At 36.8% G+C, this 19,203-nt stretch overlaps 1 pseudogene; it reads left to right on the top strand.

The window, feature by feature from the left end:
• Positions 1-19,203, top strand: part of LOC127422168 (diacylglycerol kinase beta-like) — a 78,137-nt pseudogene that overhangs the window by 46,188 nt on the left and 12,746 nt on the right.

Below are 19,203 nucleotides of genomic sequence, written 5' to 3'. Positions count from 1 at the left end.
GTCGAGGATTAAAAGTAGACAATCAGTGTGGCATCATGCGGTCTCGTTAAAGTACACTTTCTCTCTTGTCAATGATCAGTCGTGCAGTTCTGAGCTAATCTTTATTTTCAAGATTAAGTTTAAAAGGAGAAAAGAAAGAAAAAATTCTCCAATTTGTCTTTGGTTATGTGAACTTCAGTATTATGTGTGGTCTTTATAGATTTGCAGTCATCCCATTTTTCATCAAAAGAAATAATTTCACTAAATAACAAAGATTTTGGTAGAGTTTGCCTATTTATTTATTTATTTTACAATAGAAACAATGGTGTTCTAATGAAAACTATGGTTACCATGGGTAATTGTTGTATAGAGTAGGTTAATGTCTTTCCATATAAGTGACTTTTAAAGGGATAGTTCACCCAGAAATGAAAATTCTGTAATTATTTAATCAACCATCATGTTGATCCAAACCCATATGATGTTATTTTTTCATAAAGACCCTGTTTACACCTGGTATAAAGATGCGTCTCGGGTGATCCGATCGCATGTGGTCAGGTGAGACACATCACTGTTTACACCTGGTCGTTTAAATGCGTCTCCTATGATCAGTTGTGTTCGGATTTGGAGCGGAGGGTCTTTGTATCATGACGACATCAATCACTATGTCAGTGTGTTACTGCATGATAATAAAGTGCAACAAACTCAGAAAAGACAAAGCGTGAAAAAAAAAGTTTCTTCCAGATGCGGTTGCAATTTAATCTAAGCACAAAGCAAAATGTCCAGCAGAATTATCCATTATTTTAGTGTATTATCTGTATTAAAGGAGCTTCAGGTGTTCGTGCTTGTCATCTGTGTTGATATTTGACACAATAAAGAAGATCTGTGAAGCTCTCTTGATTTTGTATGTATCCGCTTATTTTACATTTTGCGATTGGAAGTTTAAACTCTTGTTATAGCACAGCGGTTGATTGACAGGTGAGGGGTGGCACTTCACTGTCTCCGGGAAGCATACAGGACGGATTAGCGTTTACACCTCAGATGCAATGTGTTCACAAGCGTTTTTGACCACATTCATATGTGGGTTTTGTGATTCGATCACAAAACGTTTTAGACCCCATTTAGACCTGTATTTAGGGCTGACAAAATGTGATCGGATCACTCGAAACGCATCTTAATACCAGGTGTAAATGGGGTCAAAAGGAGAATTTTAGAGGATCTTTATGTAACTCTTATCTTGCTGTGTTGATGCTGCCTTTTTCAATCTGATTACGGATGTGAATGACATTTCAGAGCTTTTAGGATAAGATTATCAGTGAATAACAATATCCTTTCAAATCTGTTTGACCTGCTGTTTCCATGGAACACAAAAGGATATGCAGAATGTTAGGGATTGGCAGCCTCAGGAACCCTTCACTTTCATTATATGTAAAAAAATAAAAAATAAAAATAATAATAATAATAATGCAATGAATGGTAAAAGAGGCTAAAATTCTACCAAGCATCTCTGTTTGTGTTCAACAGGGAAAGAAAGTCATGCAGGTTTGGTACAAAATGAGGCTGAGATGACAGATGATGACAAATTTCATTTTTGGGTAAACTGTCCCTTTAAATACCAGTCTGTTCTTCAAAGCTATTTTGATGACTTCAGTACACTTTAAATACTGTATATTTCAGGAGTTGTACTGACTAATTATTGCGTGGTTGGCATTTCAACATTCATGGCAAGTGTGAAATAAATTAAAGTGTCATTAATGTGTCATTAATATTAGCCGTATGATACTGACCAAGGAGCAGCACTCTTAAGCTCTACTGGGCCTTCTTTGAAACTGCCTACCGCTGACCAGAGTCTCGCCTTAAGGGTGACACGTTCAGCCTGAGGCTCTCTTCTTTAATTATTCTCTGTTTAACCTTTCCTCGAGTCAGAGGGAGGTTGAACCATAGAGGGCCGTTTAGTGTAATGAGGGTCCTCATCTAAAAGCTATTGCACAAGCGAAGGCTGTTTGACCCACTGCTCTCTCACACACATACACACACTCACACACGCACACACACACACACACACACACATAAGCCATCCCACCAAAGCCCTGGGCACCACTGCTATGCACACTGCTCCTCATCTCAAATGAAATGGTTGGTCTGACTGGGGTGTCATCTATAATTAATGGCCACTTCAGAGTGTAATTTATTGAGATCTCACCTGTGGCCCTGTCCCCATCCCTGCTGGACTTTAAAAACCCCTCCCAGCTCCACACACCACCTCATGCTCACACCCAACATAAGGCAGAAACAGCAGATAAAATGTACCTGATGTTCAGCACTTCACACACTGAATGTTAGATGATGTCACACTTTCCACAACCATGTCATGTATCAACACTTTATATTAAAAATACAACATTATAGACCATTATAGACACCATTCACTTTCATTGCATCCTTTTTTCTTCTTCCATATAATGAAAATGAATGATGACTGAGTCTAACATTCTGCATAACATCTCCTTTTGTGTTCTACAGAAAGAAAGTGAAATGGGTTTATAACAACATGAGCACGAGTTAATGATGACACAATTTTGGGTGAACTATACCTTTAACAATACCAAGTTCATAATGCATAAAAGCGTACTTTACATCTATGCAGAAAATACTTGAGTCACAAAACCATTCATTATTGGCTTTATTGGCCCTGTTGTGTTTGATTTCAGGTTGATGGCCAGCAGCCAGTTCCTCTACGGTTTAGTCTCAGTTCATTCCCTCGTAGATGTGCCAGGGCTTGCTGTCATCTCATTACCTGTGTTGCATCTCTTAGACTCAGTTGGCAGATGTCTGTCTCCATCTGTAGGGACTGTGAGACCATCCCCATCCTTACTAGAACAGAATTCCTCAGGGAATACCCTTACTGTACAGAAGATAGTGTGCTATACACATGCTGCAGTATTCAGTGACTGTTATGTATCATGACCACAGGGTATAGTTTTCCAAAACTGAAGGTTTTGTTTTTCTATGACTTTTTATGAACACAAAAGTAGATGTTAGGCAGAATAACTCTGTCACCATTCACTTTCATTGTATGGAATAAAAGATGGAATGAAAGTGAAAGGTAACTGAGACTAATATGCTGCCTAACATCTCCCTTGTTTTCCACGGAAGAAAAAAGCCTAACGGGTTTAGAACAACATGAGGGTGTGTAAATTAAGATAGAATTTTCATTTTTTAGGTGAACTATTCCTTTATTGTAGTTGAGTTGTAAGCAAATCTCAAGTTTATGCCGATAGATGGTTAGTCCTTTTGGCTGGTGCTCCACTGTTTCAGAGTTAGATGGAGCGCAGTGGTACTAGCGAGTCCTCCCTCTCCAGCCGAGTTCTCCCCCACCTTCACAGCAACCACTTCAGTACCCAAAGCCCCATGTGGAGGCACTGACTCCTGCAGGGCTGCCAGCTGTCAGGGAACCTCTCCTCCTTCACACTCTCCAGCCATTAACCATCACCCTGAGTTTGGAGAGCCTACTTTACACTTAAACTATTCACCTGCATTGACGGTCAGTAAAATTTTAAGTGTCTGTTATATTTGGAAATATAGAGTAGTGTAGAGGAATGAAAATATAGTACACTACATGCAATGATTTAATCAAATATTCAAATTTAGAAAATTTTGCTATTGAATAATGCATATGTCCCTCTTAATGTCTAGGGTGGCTACAACCCTGACTACATTGCCAAAAGCAGTGATTTTCTAACCTAAGGGTTCCCATGTTCATAGAAAACTTGGAAAGAATCAGGGAATTTTTTAAATTTTGATTTCCCAACCTGGAAAAGTCATGGAAATTAGGTTAATCTTCAAAGTAATGGACATTTTTTTCATTGAATATAGACTTTTCTAGTTATGCTCAGCTCTAAAATATTCACTGAATAATTGTTTTGTCTAAAGAAATTATTTTTTCTGAGTGCATTCTCTATTAATGATGAAGTGTGTAATTTCTGTGCCACTAACGCCACCAAACGGAATTGCAATAATAAACATTGTTTTCAAACAGCTTACATGCAACATTTTCTGCCATTGGTCAAACAAACTATCCTGCCCCAAACACACCCCATTGGTTGAGTCAATGTTGCTGTATTAGGCTAGACGTGCCATAGAGCCACAGCATTGACAGTTTTGGGGAAATCAACCTACGAACAGGTTTACATATAATTGTCTCTGCATATTAAAGCTAGGATAAGAAAAAGTATTTTAGTGTCGAAAAATTTGCACACATTGTCTTTAACCTTTTTTTAAAAAAAAAAAAAAAAGCAATTATTTGGAAGTCTTGAACGACTGTAAAAGTCATGAAAAAATAATGGAAATTCATCAATAAAAAGGTGAGGGAACATTTAAAGGGATAGTTCACCCAAAAATGAAAATTCAGTCATTGTCTACCCCTGTGTTGTTATAACCCTATATGACCCTATATGGCTTTATTACTTTTTCTTAACACAAAAGGTGAAATTGTGAAAAGAATTTGTGCTCAGTGATGTCATACAATGACAGTTTATGGTGATCACCTCTTCAAGCTTCAAAAGAACACAAAAGTATAATTCAGAAGTCACTAAATTATTCCATGAGACTCATGATTGTTATGAAAGCATACAATAAGGTTTGGTGAGAAACAAACCAAAATCGAATGTATTATTTCGTGAAAATGTTCACTGACCGTTGATCTGTGCATGTTCATGATAGGGCACGAGAGCAACACTACACACAGAACCCTCGCAACACTGGGCCCTTCAAGCGAAAGCTAATTTTTTTAAATTAAAAACAGGTTTGCCACAGCGATAGTGACAAGAGAGCACAACACAGCTGCAAACAAAACAGAGAACAGAACTTACTAAACATGTCTGAAGAGTCTACTAAATAGTCTAAGAATTTATGCATTTCTATGCCCAGCCTTATTTTTTTGAAAGTTTTTGGACCAGTGCCAGTTTACAGTGGATGAAGTTACCCCAAAAATAGAAAACAAGCGATCAATAGAATGTACCATCGCTCGTCACTGCTGGTTAGGACAAAAACTCTGATTACCATAGAAATATACCTTTTATTGCGTGTCGATTACCGTCAGGTTAGGAAACGGTGCAACTGTGGCTGCCTGTAGCCTCTTCTATGTTTCTGTTTGATTTCTCAGTACTCTGTTAAAAAATAAGGCTGGGCATAGAAATGCATCAATTCTTTGGCTACAAACTCTTCAGATATGTATAGTAAGTTCTGTTCTCTGTTTTGTGTGCAGATGTGTTGTGTTTTGTTGTCACTATTGCTGTGGCAGACCTGTTTTTAGATAAACAAAAAGTTTTCACTTGAATGCCCCAATGTCACAAGGGGGCTGCGTGAACTGCTGCTCTCATGCCCTATCATGAACACGCACAGGAGATCAACAGTCAGTGAACATTTTCACTAAATAATACATTAGATTTCAGTTTGTTTCTCACTAAACCTTATCGTATGCTTTCATAACAATCATGAGTCTCATGGAATAATTTATTAGACATCTGAAATATTTTGAAGCTTGAAGAGGTGATCACCATAAACTGCCATTGTATGACATCACTGAGCACAACATTTTTTCATATTTTGGATATCTCTTTTATTTAACACACCTAATATTCAATTTATTGATATTAAACAAAAACCAGAATCATCCCCAACTGCAGTATCAACTGATGTTACTCAAACTTTTTTTCAAGCCCATCTCTTCCTCTCCCTCTTAATGTCATGTTCTACAGTGCATTGGAGCAGTCCTGACAGAGGTAGTTATAGCAATGTGATATTTATCACCTCAGAAAAAGAAGAAATTAGTGCAAGAATGAGGTCGTAGATCACTGCAAGTTAGATTGTGTCAAAGGAAAAAATCGATGGCAAAGCCACGTTTGCCTTCCTCAGACACAGCAGAAAGCAGCGAGAAGCAAAGTAGCCTCAGGTTGACTACGCCACCGTGACACTTTGCCTTAAGTTCTGTATTTGATACCACTTTGAGTCTGTAAATGCACAATAGAAGCAGCTTCCAAACGCTCACCATTTATGTACATTCTCAATACTTTGTAAGATAAGCATCTTGATCTCTCACTATGTGAGTAGTTCGCAAGAAATACTTTTGTAAAGTTGACGTCCTGCGGTGCGGCATGCTATACTCCATCTAAAATTATTTTATGCAACGTTTTGCTAATTCTTTTAAAAATATTATGCATGCAGCTTTTTTGACCTCATATTACAGGGTGAGCAAATAGTTTCCCTAAAAGTTAATGGCAACATATATGGACAGCAGGACTTAGTTGTGAAATTGTAAATAATACCAAGCTATAGAAAGTCAGATTTTTAAAAATGCTTTTTTATTTATTATGTTTCCAGGAGTGCTGGTTATTCATGTTTTTGAGACATTACATACATTCCATCAGAAATTAGCATAATTAATTCTGATTCAAAATAATAGCCAGCATTATCCAATCACTGCAAACCATGTTAAAATAAAATTATACATTATAAATTCTGAATCTATTTAGTGATTACCATTGTCACATGTCTGCCAAAAATGTTAAGTTGTCCAAACATCATCTGCAGCCTGAAAGTGAACTTTTGGTGGAGTGAATGCACTTAGCTGCATGGAAAGCTATAGGATGCTCCCTATTTAGTGAATGACTGCATGCTTTTTAGTGAATGACTTAATCTCCAGTGTGCTGTCCGTCTGTCTGCGTACCTTTGTATTGTTAAAGGGATAGTTCACCTAAAAATTGTCATCATTAACTCACCCTCATGTTGTTATAAACTCGTATCACTTTCTTTCAGTAGAACACAAAAGATGTTGTACAGAATGTTAGCCTCAGTCACCATTAACTTTCATTGTATGGAAAAAAGATGCAATGAATGTCTCAGAACAGTTCGAAATGCACCTTATTTTCATCCTAACATTGGATGACTTCATTAATTCTCAATGTGATAATGCACAGTTAATATAAGATTTCTAAGGAAAAAATTTGCTAAAGTACATATTAGTGTAAATTGTGTTTAGTGGTGTGTCGTTTTGCAATAAAACCAAATTTTACAAATGGCATATCTGATGAGACTAGAGACTCAAACAGCTCAAACAGGTTTTAATGTAAATACCTAATCAGGTTTCTTACCAGATGTAGCTTTGTTGGTGTTTCTCCCAAAGACAAACTCCACTGTGATCAGCGCCATGTTGTTTTGTCACATGACTCCATACGTCAAAAGTTTAACCCTTTACTGACAGCCCAGAGCCATCTGAACTGAGATCAGTTGGTTTAAATATATTTAAATTATGCTTTGCGTATAGCAAAGCCAAAATAAATACAACGTCCACGCATGTGTACGCTGGGTCGCACGAGGCTAAAAGACTACATGGTAGGACCATTTAAAATGATCTAGTGAAGGCAAAAAGGTGATTAAAACTGTGAAAAACCATTTCAAATAAATGCTGACAAGTTACAGGACCTAATATTTACACTTTCCCTTATGCATTCATATAAATTTTAACCTTAAATCTTGATGCTGATTAAAAAAAATAAAAAATGGACACATTATGCATCAACTACCCAAGAAACAAGATTATATCAGTGACCTGTTTTACACCTGTTTCAATTAAGAACAATCCATAATTTCATTTTAATCCTTCGTAGTGTCTGGATACATCTTTCCTATAGTCTCGAGTGCAGCTATGACCCTGTCTATCAGCCCTGCTTGTGTGTCCCGGTGAAAGGGAATGGAACAGATGGGAATCCGATTGTAGAGATGAGATACTCCTAATTACCTAATGAGCAAAAGGATGGCTTGATTTGTCGCTTTAGCACTCTTGTTAGGTTAAGTGGAGGGAATCGACTAAGGAGCCATCTTGGCTCAATCTATCCTGATATTTTGCTTGAAATTCTGCAGTGCTGGAACTCAAGACTTGAAGTCAAAGGGGAAGACACATTGCAGGTGCTAATTCTTTCGGAAGCTTTGCAGATTTGAGATCCTGTTAAACATATTTAATGGGGCTTTTCTTTATTTAGATTAGTCTTGTCATTCCAAACTCAAATGCTATTATTTATGTGCCATCCCCCCCCTCACCCCCATGGAACACAAAGAGAGAAATTTTAAAGAATCTTCATGCAGCTCTTTTCCATGCAGTTCATAGTGACTACAGATGTCGAGCTTCAAAAGAACAAAAACAACATAAAAGCTACATTAAAGAAGTCAATATGATTCCTTATGCACTTTATTCAAAGCCTTCTGAAGCCATACAATAGTTTTGTGCTAGGAATAGAAAAAAAATTGAATAGTTATTCACTGATAATCTTCCCATCCACCAAAACTCTGAAATCTCATCTGCATTCAAATAAAAAAGTTGAGCTTCACACACTGTGCCAGCTTTGATTTCATTAACATAGTTTCCATCCACTTTTCGTGCTGTTTTGTTATCAACAAAGTGAAAATGCGTAAAAAAATGTTTGCAAAATTTTCCATTCAAATGGCCTTTTATCGATAAAAATGGTGTGTGTGATGACGTCATGCTTAAAAAAAAAACACCTTCTCACATATTTGGTTTATCGCAAAAAATGTTTGCCCTTAAGCCGTTTCCATACAGAGTATGTGTGTATATCACTATTTGTGTACCTTTCGCCTCCCTGATGAACCATCCATCGATGTGTATATGCTGTGTGCACAGCTATTAAAGAAAAACTGATGCGGTGTAATATCAGGGTTTACATATGATACAATCCTAATATTCAATAGGCTATTTTGAACAATCATCTAATTTAAAGCATTGCCATCTCAACTGCATTATGTCCTGCATATTTGTCCAGCAACTTTTAACAACCAAATGAACTTTACTGCAATTTACATTTTCTGAAGAAGCTCATCAGTTTTAAATGTTCAAAAGCTAGTTTTCTGAAAGTGAACTCAGCATTGGACAAATAGTTCTGATAGTTTGTAGTCTTGACAAAAGTCTCGCACATTCTGAGAATGTCATTCAGCTGACTTTTTTTGTCTACAGAACAAGGTAAGGCTAATTTAAGTTTGTGTAAAGAAAAGGCAAATATATAGGCCTAACAATATAATTTTTTTGTTTGGTAATTTTTTAATTTTATTTAATGCTTTATTCATTTGGTCATTTATTTAATTGAATACAGGGAATTTTGTCTGCATATTTTCAAAAGTAAGCTAAACAATAATTTTATAGAATTGGGCTATATGTTAGTGTTCCAAAAAAGCACACTGATGTTTTTCTCCTAGTATTGTGTATTTATTTTTAATTTAAAACATCTTTGTGCACAGAAATTATGTTTTTTTAAATTTATTTTTTTTATTGTGGGCTAATTCCATGACTGCCGTCTATTATTTTGAATGGTGTGTAAAAGCAACTGTAATAAATAAATGGATGTCTACCGCGATTAAATTAATCGCAAAGAGTGGCCATTCATTTGTTCTCCATGCACTTGTTGATGACAATTGCATGATAAGAGATATTTGTGTTGGCACTCCTGGAAATGTCATGATGCAGACGTGTTTGCAGCATCTGTGCAGGTATGCCATTAAGACCAATCCATAACAGTGCGAGTAATGCTTCATGTACAATAAATTGCCTTTTAAGGATGTATACCTTGTCGTCATGATTAACACAGGCTAACGATTGGGGTAAATTCTGTCATGTGACACAACATTTTTGTATTAATGCTAATTTTATAGACAAAAAGTGTTTCCAACCCAGTTTTTCGCAACATTTGAAGTATCGACATAGAGTTTATGTGCTAGAGTTAAATGGAAAAATATGTCAACACTTGTGAAATTTTAGTGATAATTTGCGTTTCCATCAGCTATATCGGTAAACTTTTTGATGCACTACACCTTTTGTTGCAAAAAAACCCTTGGATGGAAACGTAGTTATTGACACCAAAACGGCATAAGTTCTTGTGTGTCACAACTGAATGCAATGCACAAGTTCAAATACCGTATGCAGAATAGAAAATTAGATTTGAGAACTGCAGCGATAGAGAAAAATTTCAGTAAGTAACAATCTAAATGTCAGTCTATTCCTCACACAAAGATATTGTATGGCTTCAGAAAACAAGAATATAGATTCATATAGACTACATTTATGGTGCTTTTATTTTATTTGTATTTAGTTATTTTTTTGTACTTTTTGAAGCTTGACAACCCAGGTCACTATGAACTGGTGCTGTATGGAAAAGTATGGAGCAGTGTGAAGATTCTCCTTTTGCATTCCACAGGAAAAAGCAGCATATTGGTTTGAAACAACACAAGAGTGAGTAAATACTGACAGAATTTTCATTTTTGTATGAACTATTCCTTTAAGTGAAATATGAAATCAGTGGGCTATTTGGGTGAAGTTCACAACACACAACAAGGTCAGTTACCTGTGACTGTTAACCCTCTCATTCAGAAAAAAAGTATGGTTTGTGCTAACGACCCATTACTCATTCTGCTTTAGGCTTTAATCCATACCCAGCTTTTAATTAGCAGTCCTTTAATTAGCAGTCCTATCCAGACATATAGGTCCATATGTTAAAACTAGGCATCCGGTATGTCCTGAATATGTGCTATAACATTAAGTACACTCTTAGAGGAGAGTTTTCAGTTGATCTCCCCCGCCACTATTAAGTAGTGTGTTTGTACATGTAATTCATATTTTGAGGTGTGTGTTATTACATATAGATTCCGCTCTCAGTGTGTGTGCTGTGTTTTTTCACATCCAGTCTCTTCCGCGTCTCCCCCCTCTATTGACCATGTTACACATTATAAATCAAAGGCAGCATGGTTCTCCTGCAAGTAGCTAGTGAAAGCTCATTTTTTACATCGCTAAATGGTCCTGACAAAAAGTCTAATGAGGAAATCAATAATTCAGCGATTGTTGTCCTGCTTATACTAATAGATCCAGGTTGTTTGGGGCTGGGATCTAACAAAGAGGGGGCCATTTTTTATTGCGCAGTTTCTGCACATCAGCGTGTTTTAAAAGGATTTTTTCCCATCGAAGAGCCCTGATTGATAACCTGTTGTGGATTTGCGACTGATGCTACAGTAGGATTTTGGTCAGATTCATGTTCTGCACACTTAAGAGGTGCTGCTGCCATTAATATAAATTTAATCCATTCTGTGTGAAATTAGGTGAAAAATACCTGTCACCTTGCTTTTAATTAAAGAGGCATATATTGATGTTTGAAAGATAATGCTTCAAAACAGCTTTTCTTTATTTCTTATATGCAATATTACTGTGAAGCAAATGTTTGTTTTTCAAACTATGATGCCAATAATCACTTAATTAATTAATTAAAACTTGATTATTTACACAATGGCAAGAAAATTAATTTCTTTTATTAACAGGATCGAACCTCACATGATGGAAAATATTAATTGGCTACATGAGGGTGTCACATTTAAGTTCTATATCTTTTATTGCAATCTTTTGAAATTTTGGTATACAGATTTTAGTAATTGTAACAGACAGGATGGAAGGTTTTAAAGTGAGAAAACCAAACTACTGGTAATACCACAAAACATTACACAGTTCATAAACATATTAAACGTATGAATCCCTTACTGATTCATTTAAATACTTGGCTAATATTTACTGATGTGTGTGCTGTTGTTTGCTGACATGGTCATTTCTTAAAGTATGATGTCATTAAGGAACTGTTTTTTACCTTTAAAGAGAAATTATGAAAAACTAACAGGATGGAAAGTGTAATTAAAAGAATAGTTCACCCAAAAATTACAATTTTCTCATCATTTACTCACTTTCATGCCATTCCAGATGTATATGACTTTCTTTCTTTCTGCTAAACAAGATTTTTTTAAAGATTATTTTAGCTCTGTTGGTCCTTTTAATGCAAGTGAATGGTGGCCAGAAATCTGAAGATCCAAAAAGATAAAGGCAGCATAAAAGTAATCCATAAGACTCCAGTGGTTAAATCCATATCTTCAAAAGTGATACATTAGGTGTGGGTGAGAAACAGATAAATATTTAAGTCCTTTTTACTATAAATCTCCACTTTCACTTTTACATCTGAAAGTAACATGTGGCGCCTGTTTAGTTTTACTTTCACATCTGAAAGTGAAAGTGTTGATTGATAGTAAAAAAAGGACTTAAATATTGATTTGTTTCTCACCCACACCTATCATATCGCTTCTGATGATATGGATTTAACCACTGGAGTTGTATGGATTACTTTTGTGCTGCTTTTATTTGCTTTTTGGACCTTCAGATTTATGACCACCATTCACTTGCATTGAAAGGACCAACGGAGCTGAGATATTTTTCTAAAAATCTATGTTTGTGTTCTGCAGAATAAAGTCATACACATTTGGGATTTAGACATAGATTTAGACATATGATGGGGGATTTTGTTTTATTTTATTTCATTTTTATTTGTATTTTGTTTTCACACCAGTTAAATTGTCTTTCATTCATTTTTTTATTTTATTTTTTATTTTTTAATCAGATTCCATTTTTATGACTGGGATTGTATAATTTTCTAAATCTATAAACCCTTGGTTTTTGGTGTTGCATAAGGTTCAGGTGTGTGAGTGCACTGGTAATGAAAACAGATGGTGTGTTATTCTGGTGAGGTCACTGATCATGATCTTGGTCCCAGAGGTACTTTGTGTGGGGTGGGGGACAGGGGTCCGGCTCCACAGCTCACTTTTAATTGAAGGGGCAGTTAGATTACCCTCTACAGGTCCCAGGGATTCGGTGATAGTAGGGGTCTGTGCCATGTGTTTCAGTCTCACTTTTTAAGTTGTCCTGGATGTCTATCATTTTTATAGCATGAGCGAAGATTAAAACCAGAACAGACAGAACTTTGAGTCGTTTTTTCAGTGAAAATGTTCCCTTCTGCCGTAGCTTCTGTTTTAATACTCCGTTCATGCTTATGTTCAGTTCGAAACATTGCAACATACCACAATTAGTCACACACAAGAACCAGATCTTTAACCACTATTCCACATCACCACCTGCCTTAATGATTGCCTGATCCATGAAAAAGTGTCATTTTCTTCACGTGTTCCTTGTTTGTAGGTTGAAGAATAAACTTTGGTACTTTGAGTTTGGAACCTCAGAGACCTTCTCAGCCACCTGCAAGAAGCTGCATGATTATGTTGAGGTGGAGGTAATGAGAATAAGTGAGACTCCACATGCTGTCTCACTTTTCTAACACTTACACCCCCACCCCCCCGCAGAACCTCTGGAAACAAATCTGTAGCATACTGTCTTCAATACAAAACATTATATTTTCCAAAAGATCCTGAATTGCTCTGATTATCTCTTTTAGATATTCGAATCTCTTCGCTACCAATTGTTAACTGATGATTTTTATAAGGACCTTATAAAACTTCAATAACTTCAATCTGCTAGGTTTTGCAACAGATATAGTAGTATATATTATTTAATCTAATGCAAATAAATGTATACGATATATATACACTATACACACACATATTTGATTGATTGATTGATTGATTGATTGAGCCTGATAAGTTAAAATACCCAAAACCTCTCAAAAATCAGCCAATTTATTCACTCATTTATTCATTAATTTCTCATTGATTCTGTAACACTTTACAATAAGGTTGTATTTGTTAAAATTAGTTAGCAACATTAGTTAACATTAACTTACAATGACCAACACATTTTCAGCAGTTATTCATCTTGTTTAACATTCATTACAACATACAGTACACTTATACATTATTAAGTTGTATGTATTAACATTTTTAATGCATTATAAACTAACATGTATCTTTATAAATTAACATTAACGAAATTTATAAATGCTGTATAAAATATATCATTAATTTTTAATGATACCGAATGCATTTATTAATGTTAACAAATATAACCTTATTGTAAAATGTTACCATTGATAAATTTACTCAGATATTTAATATTATCCATTTAAAAAAATATCAAAATGTATACTTATGTACATAATACTTATGAACCCATGTTTGTGAAGTGTGATGGCATAAACCTGAGCCTCAAAAACATATTATTGGAAGGCATCGCTATTCTGAACTTTCCCAGCATGCACAGAGGCTCCAACCTATGGGGGGAGAGTAAGAAACAGTCACAATTGTTGACCCCAAAGAACTCATGTTTGCTGTTCAAGGTAACTCAAACATACTCTGTATATAATTTCATGTTCAACCATTTAGTGCTGATATTTGATTAATGGGGGAATTCACTAATTATGAGTTAAACTAGCTGATAGCGTTGTTTATTTTCATGCTTGGCTTGGGATGTTTTAGCAGCTGATTAACTAAAAGAATTCATGCAAGATGCAAATCAGGTAATAGTACAAACTTGCCCAAAAATGAGTGCTGAATGCAATTTGCACATGCAATTCCCCATCTTGCAGGCCGGTTCTAAGTGTTAGATTGTGGAGGATGCAACAGATTACTGTGATCTGGCGTACTTTACTGAGACTGTAAACACTGTGATCCAGACACCTAAACCAGCTCTTTAAAATGTTGATACTGTGCTCATCTACTCATCTGGATATATACATAAATGGCTATAATGCTCCTCTTCATCATTTGATAAATTACAGCGGCCATGATCAATAGCAATTGCAAATAGCACTGACTTGGCATTGAAATACAGCATGCAAATGTGGCAGCATTTCGGCCCATTGTGTATTGAATCTATTTGCATATACAGTTTTTATTCAGAAGTTAATTAAGAACTAGTTAAAATGATAAATCTCTCTACATTTACTTACCCTTATGCCGTCTTAAACTGGTATGACTTTCTTCTGCAGAGTACAACAAAGATATTTTGATGGTGAAATAATATGAATACATCTATACATTGCAAGTCAGTGAGGTCCAACACTTCCAAGCTCCAAAGAGGACAAAGGCAGCATAAAGGAAATTTATACGACTCGAGTGGTTTAAAGGTGCTGTAAGCAATTTCAGCCGTTCTACTTCCATAAGACTGAGCCGTTGGATTAGCCATGCCCCCTCTTTCCAAAATCCCGAATTCCAAAGATACCAAAATTAGCTTTATTGAGACCGACATTGTGCAGAAATGGTTGTTAAAAACAACAGTAGTGGAATAGTGCCCTAAACTGACAATTGTTATGAAAAATGCAGTATGCCTCAATAATTCGCTGCAACTACACAAAATGCCTGACAGGCAGAAAGCGTCATTGTCTGCGGACACATTTTTGTTTGCTGTTTATAGAGTCTAGAGTTGTCACAGAGACCGGTGAGATTTCTCAGGGCACAAATTTCATATCTTTCATGGAGTATGAAAATTTTTTGCATACCTTTCCATGAAAATATTGCTTACAGCACCTTTAATCCATGTCTTCTGAAGCAATATGATGGGTGAGAAACAGACCAAAATGTAGCTCCTTTTTTTTTTTTTTTTTTACTATTAATCTTGCCATCTGCCTAGGTGCAATCATGATTTGAAGCTCAATTACACTTCCTTGCACTTGATGCATGCACAGTGTGTGTGTGTGTGCATAGGCAGAGTATATGTACAGCACTCTGTGCGTGTGTAAACCATTCCTTTAAAGATCACCTTACTGCAACCTTTTTACAAAACCTTTCACTGTCCTCTGAAATGGTTTGAAATGTGTTAGAGCAAACTCCTTGTCCTCATACCTGATTAATCAAAGGCAACTTTGGGGAAACTTTACTTTCATGATGAATATTTCACCAGTGACACATTGAATCATGGCAAGAGGCTTTTGTTTGCGATGAAGGACCAGAGTTTAATGTCAGTGTTTGGGATTGTCAGTCGCTCTGTAATGGCTTGTGCGAGCGTCGGTGGACAGACCTGTCTGATCGGAGCAGACTCAAATGCACCACAGTAAAACAGGCTGATTGGGATTTCAATAACTGCAGGGCTGTATTTTCTAAAACAGCAGACTTACAGTCACATAAGTCTACTAGCTAGTCCACTAGCTGTGCTTGGGGGTAGTTTTTACAAGACTGAAATGACTTCCATAATAAGTCCATTTTCACATACCATAACATTGTACTCTACAAAACAAAATTAATATTATCATTCAACAACAATTCATTAAAACTATCGAAAAAGGATGAAAATCCTAAGTGGAAATATGGTAATTATGTAGCGACCAGACAATGTTAACAAATCAAATCTCTCATAAATTTTTCCATGCTTTGTAGCCACGCTTTTCTTAGATTGTAGTACTGCACACTCTGGCATTTTTCTCATCCAACTTCATGAGGTTTCCACCTGGGATGCTTTTAGACAATATTGACGAAGTACCCATGTATTCTAGTCACTTGTTGGCTGCTTTTCCCACAAAGAACTAGCAAAGACCCTTGTTGTTGAGATAAACACATAGATGGTCTCTCTCTGAAGAATTATCAAGGCAGAAACCTGTTCACTAATCTAAAAATGTGTATGATGGTTGTCACCACGTTGGGGAAAATTCATGTATCATGCCTGCTGTGAGTGCATTGATCGTTGTTTTACAGAATCTCTTTGGGGTGTTATCATGGGAATGTTTTGGATCACAAAGAGCAGAATGAAGGGTGAAACATGTGAGCTTGTTAGACTCTTAAAATCAGAGTTCTTGAGGTTCCCTTATGAGAAATCACCCATTTGAAAGAGATTGTCAGTTACACACAGACTTTATTGTTTGCGGAGGTAGCAGAGTTTAGTTGTCCTTTTTAAGATCAGTGTTTCCGGGTTTTGCAGATTTTTCCAATCAATAAGGGTTCAAATGATATGTAACCTATTGCAGTTTTTCTCAACTGGTGAGTTGTAACCCAAAAATGGGTCACAGGTCTGTTCTGACAGGGTCACGCACAGCAGGGAAAAAACAATACTGAATGAAAATAATAAAATGCAACAAACTATTTAATCGCATATACTGTGGTCACGGGAAAGCAAAATAAATAGGCTTCCTATATACACTGATGAGCCAAAACATTATGACCACCTGCCTAATATGCTGTTGGTCCTCCGTGTGCCGCCAAAACAGCACCAGCCCACAGAGGCTTGGACTCTACAAGACCCCTGAAGGTGTCCTGTGATATTTGGCACCAAGACATTAGCAGCAGATTCTTCAAGCCCTGTAAGTTGCAAGGTGGAGCTGCCGTTGATCTGACTTTTTGGTCAAGCACATCCCACAGATGCTCAATCAGATTGAGATCTGGGGAACTTGGAGGCCAGGGCAACACCTTGAACTCTTCCTCATGATCCTCAAACCATTGCCGAACAATGTGTGCAGTGTGGCAGAGCACATTATCCGCCGAAAGAGGCCACTGCCATCAGGGAATACAATTGCCACGTAAGGGTGTACCTGGTCTGCAACTATGTTTAAGTAGGTGGCACGTGTCAAATTGACATCCACATCAATGGCCGGACCCAGGGTTTCCCAGCAGAACATTGCCCAGAGCATCACACTCCCTCCACTGGCTTGTCCTCTTCCCACAATGCACCCTGGTGCCATCACTTCCCCAGGTATACGGTGCACACGTACACGGCCGTCCACGTGATGAAAAAAAAGAACGGGACTCATCGGACAAGGTGACCTTCTTCCACTGCTCCAAGGTCCAGTTCCAATGCTTGCATGCCCATTTCAGGTGCATTTGACGTTGGACAGGGGTCATCATGGGCACTCTGACCGGTCGGCGAATACGCAGCCCCATACACAGCAGGGTGCAATGCACTGTGTTGTGACACATTCCTCCCGTAACTATCATAAACATTTTCTCTGACTTGTGCCACAGTAGTCCTTCTGTCGGTTCTGACCAGATGGGATAGCTTTTGTTGCCCTTGTGCATCGATGAGCCATGGGCGCCCAACACCCTGTCGCCTGTGTGTGGTTTGTCCCTCCTCGGACCACTATCGGTAGGTACTCACCACTGCTGACTGGGAGCACCCCACAACCCTTGCTGTTTCAGAGATGCTCTGACCCAGTCGTCTGGCCATAAAAATTTGGCCCATGTCAATGTCATTTAGTCTTTTCTCCTGCCCATTTATCCTGCATTCAACACGTTGACTACTAGAACTGATTGTTCGCTTAACATCCAATCTACCCAGACTTTGACATGTGACCTTGTTAGGAGATGATCAACGTTATTCGCTTTACCCGAGAGTGGTCATAATGTTTTTGACAATTGGTGTATATTTGTGAAAGATGTCACAAATGTCACAAAATAAATATTTTTATATATATATATATATATATATATATATATATATACTGTATATATCTGTCACTATGTAGAAGCGAGTTCAAATAGGCAGATTCCAAAATGGATAGGTTGCATAATTTTCTTGAAAGCCATGAACAAAACTATGCAAGGTTATAGAATAAACAACCCAGAATACATTAAATACGGGTTGTGCCAACCACATTGTGTTTTGTGTAGTGAACTATTGACAGCCAACAACATGAAACTATCACAATTCAAGAGACATTTAGAAACAAACTCTGAAAGTCACTAAGTGTGAAGTTTGAAGACAAACTATGAAGACAGTATGTTAACATGCAAATTCATATGCTGATAATTAACAAAAATCTGCTTATTTAAAAAATCAGACCACGCAGCGTTTACATGAGACTTGAAATCATCAGATTATTCTCTGCTTTTGACGTAAAAATATACGCACTTGCACACATTGGACAAACCGGTAAGAATGCCTGTTGAGGTGTTTGCATTCAATACGAAATCAGGGTAATGGCAAAAAATGTATGTGTGCCAATCGTTATTTTCTAAAACCATTTATGACCTTAACAAGATAAAGGAAAACCCTTTTTACCTTAACTTTTATCTTGCATGTCAGCTTATAAAGCATAATCACTGTAAGATCGTGCATGTAAACCAGTTTTCCCATTCAGCCTGTTGTGTTATTAATTCTGCATATTGTTGGGCCAATACAGTTCATGATAATATTAATCAATTTCAGTTTTTAATTTGTTATATTGTTGTTTAATCTATTACAATAAACAATTTTGGTACTGTGTTGGGTCGCCACTTGATGCCCAATATAAAATCTGTGGTCTGAAGCAAAACCAGTTGAGAACCACTGGCCTATAGTATGAGTATATACTCATTCATGTCATCTTTTTTACAGTACAGTATATCAATATCTGTACATTACAGGCCATAGTATCTCATTCATTAAACGCCTTAATCTGTCCTCCTCAGTTAAACCCTAATAACCAATCCATTATTTCAGGACTTGTA

The sequence above is a fragment of the Myxocyprinus asiaticus genome, chromosome 31 (assembly GCF_019703515.2).
Source record: "Myxocyprinus asiaticus isolate MX2 ecotype Aquarium Trade chromosome 31, UBuf_Myxa_2, whole genome shotgun sequence".
Taxonomy (NCBI): domain Eukaryota; kingdom Metazoa; phylum Chordata; class Actinopteri; order Cypriniformes; family Catostomidae; genus Myxocyprinus; species Myxocyprinus asiaticus.
Note: the sequence above shows the minus strand (reverse complement) of the source record. Positions and strands in the feature narration are given on the sequence as shown.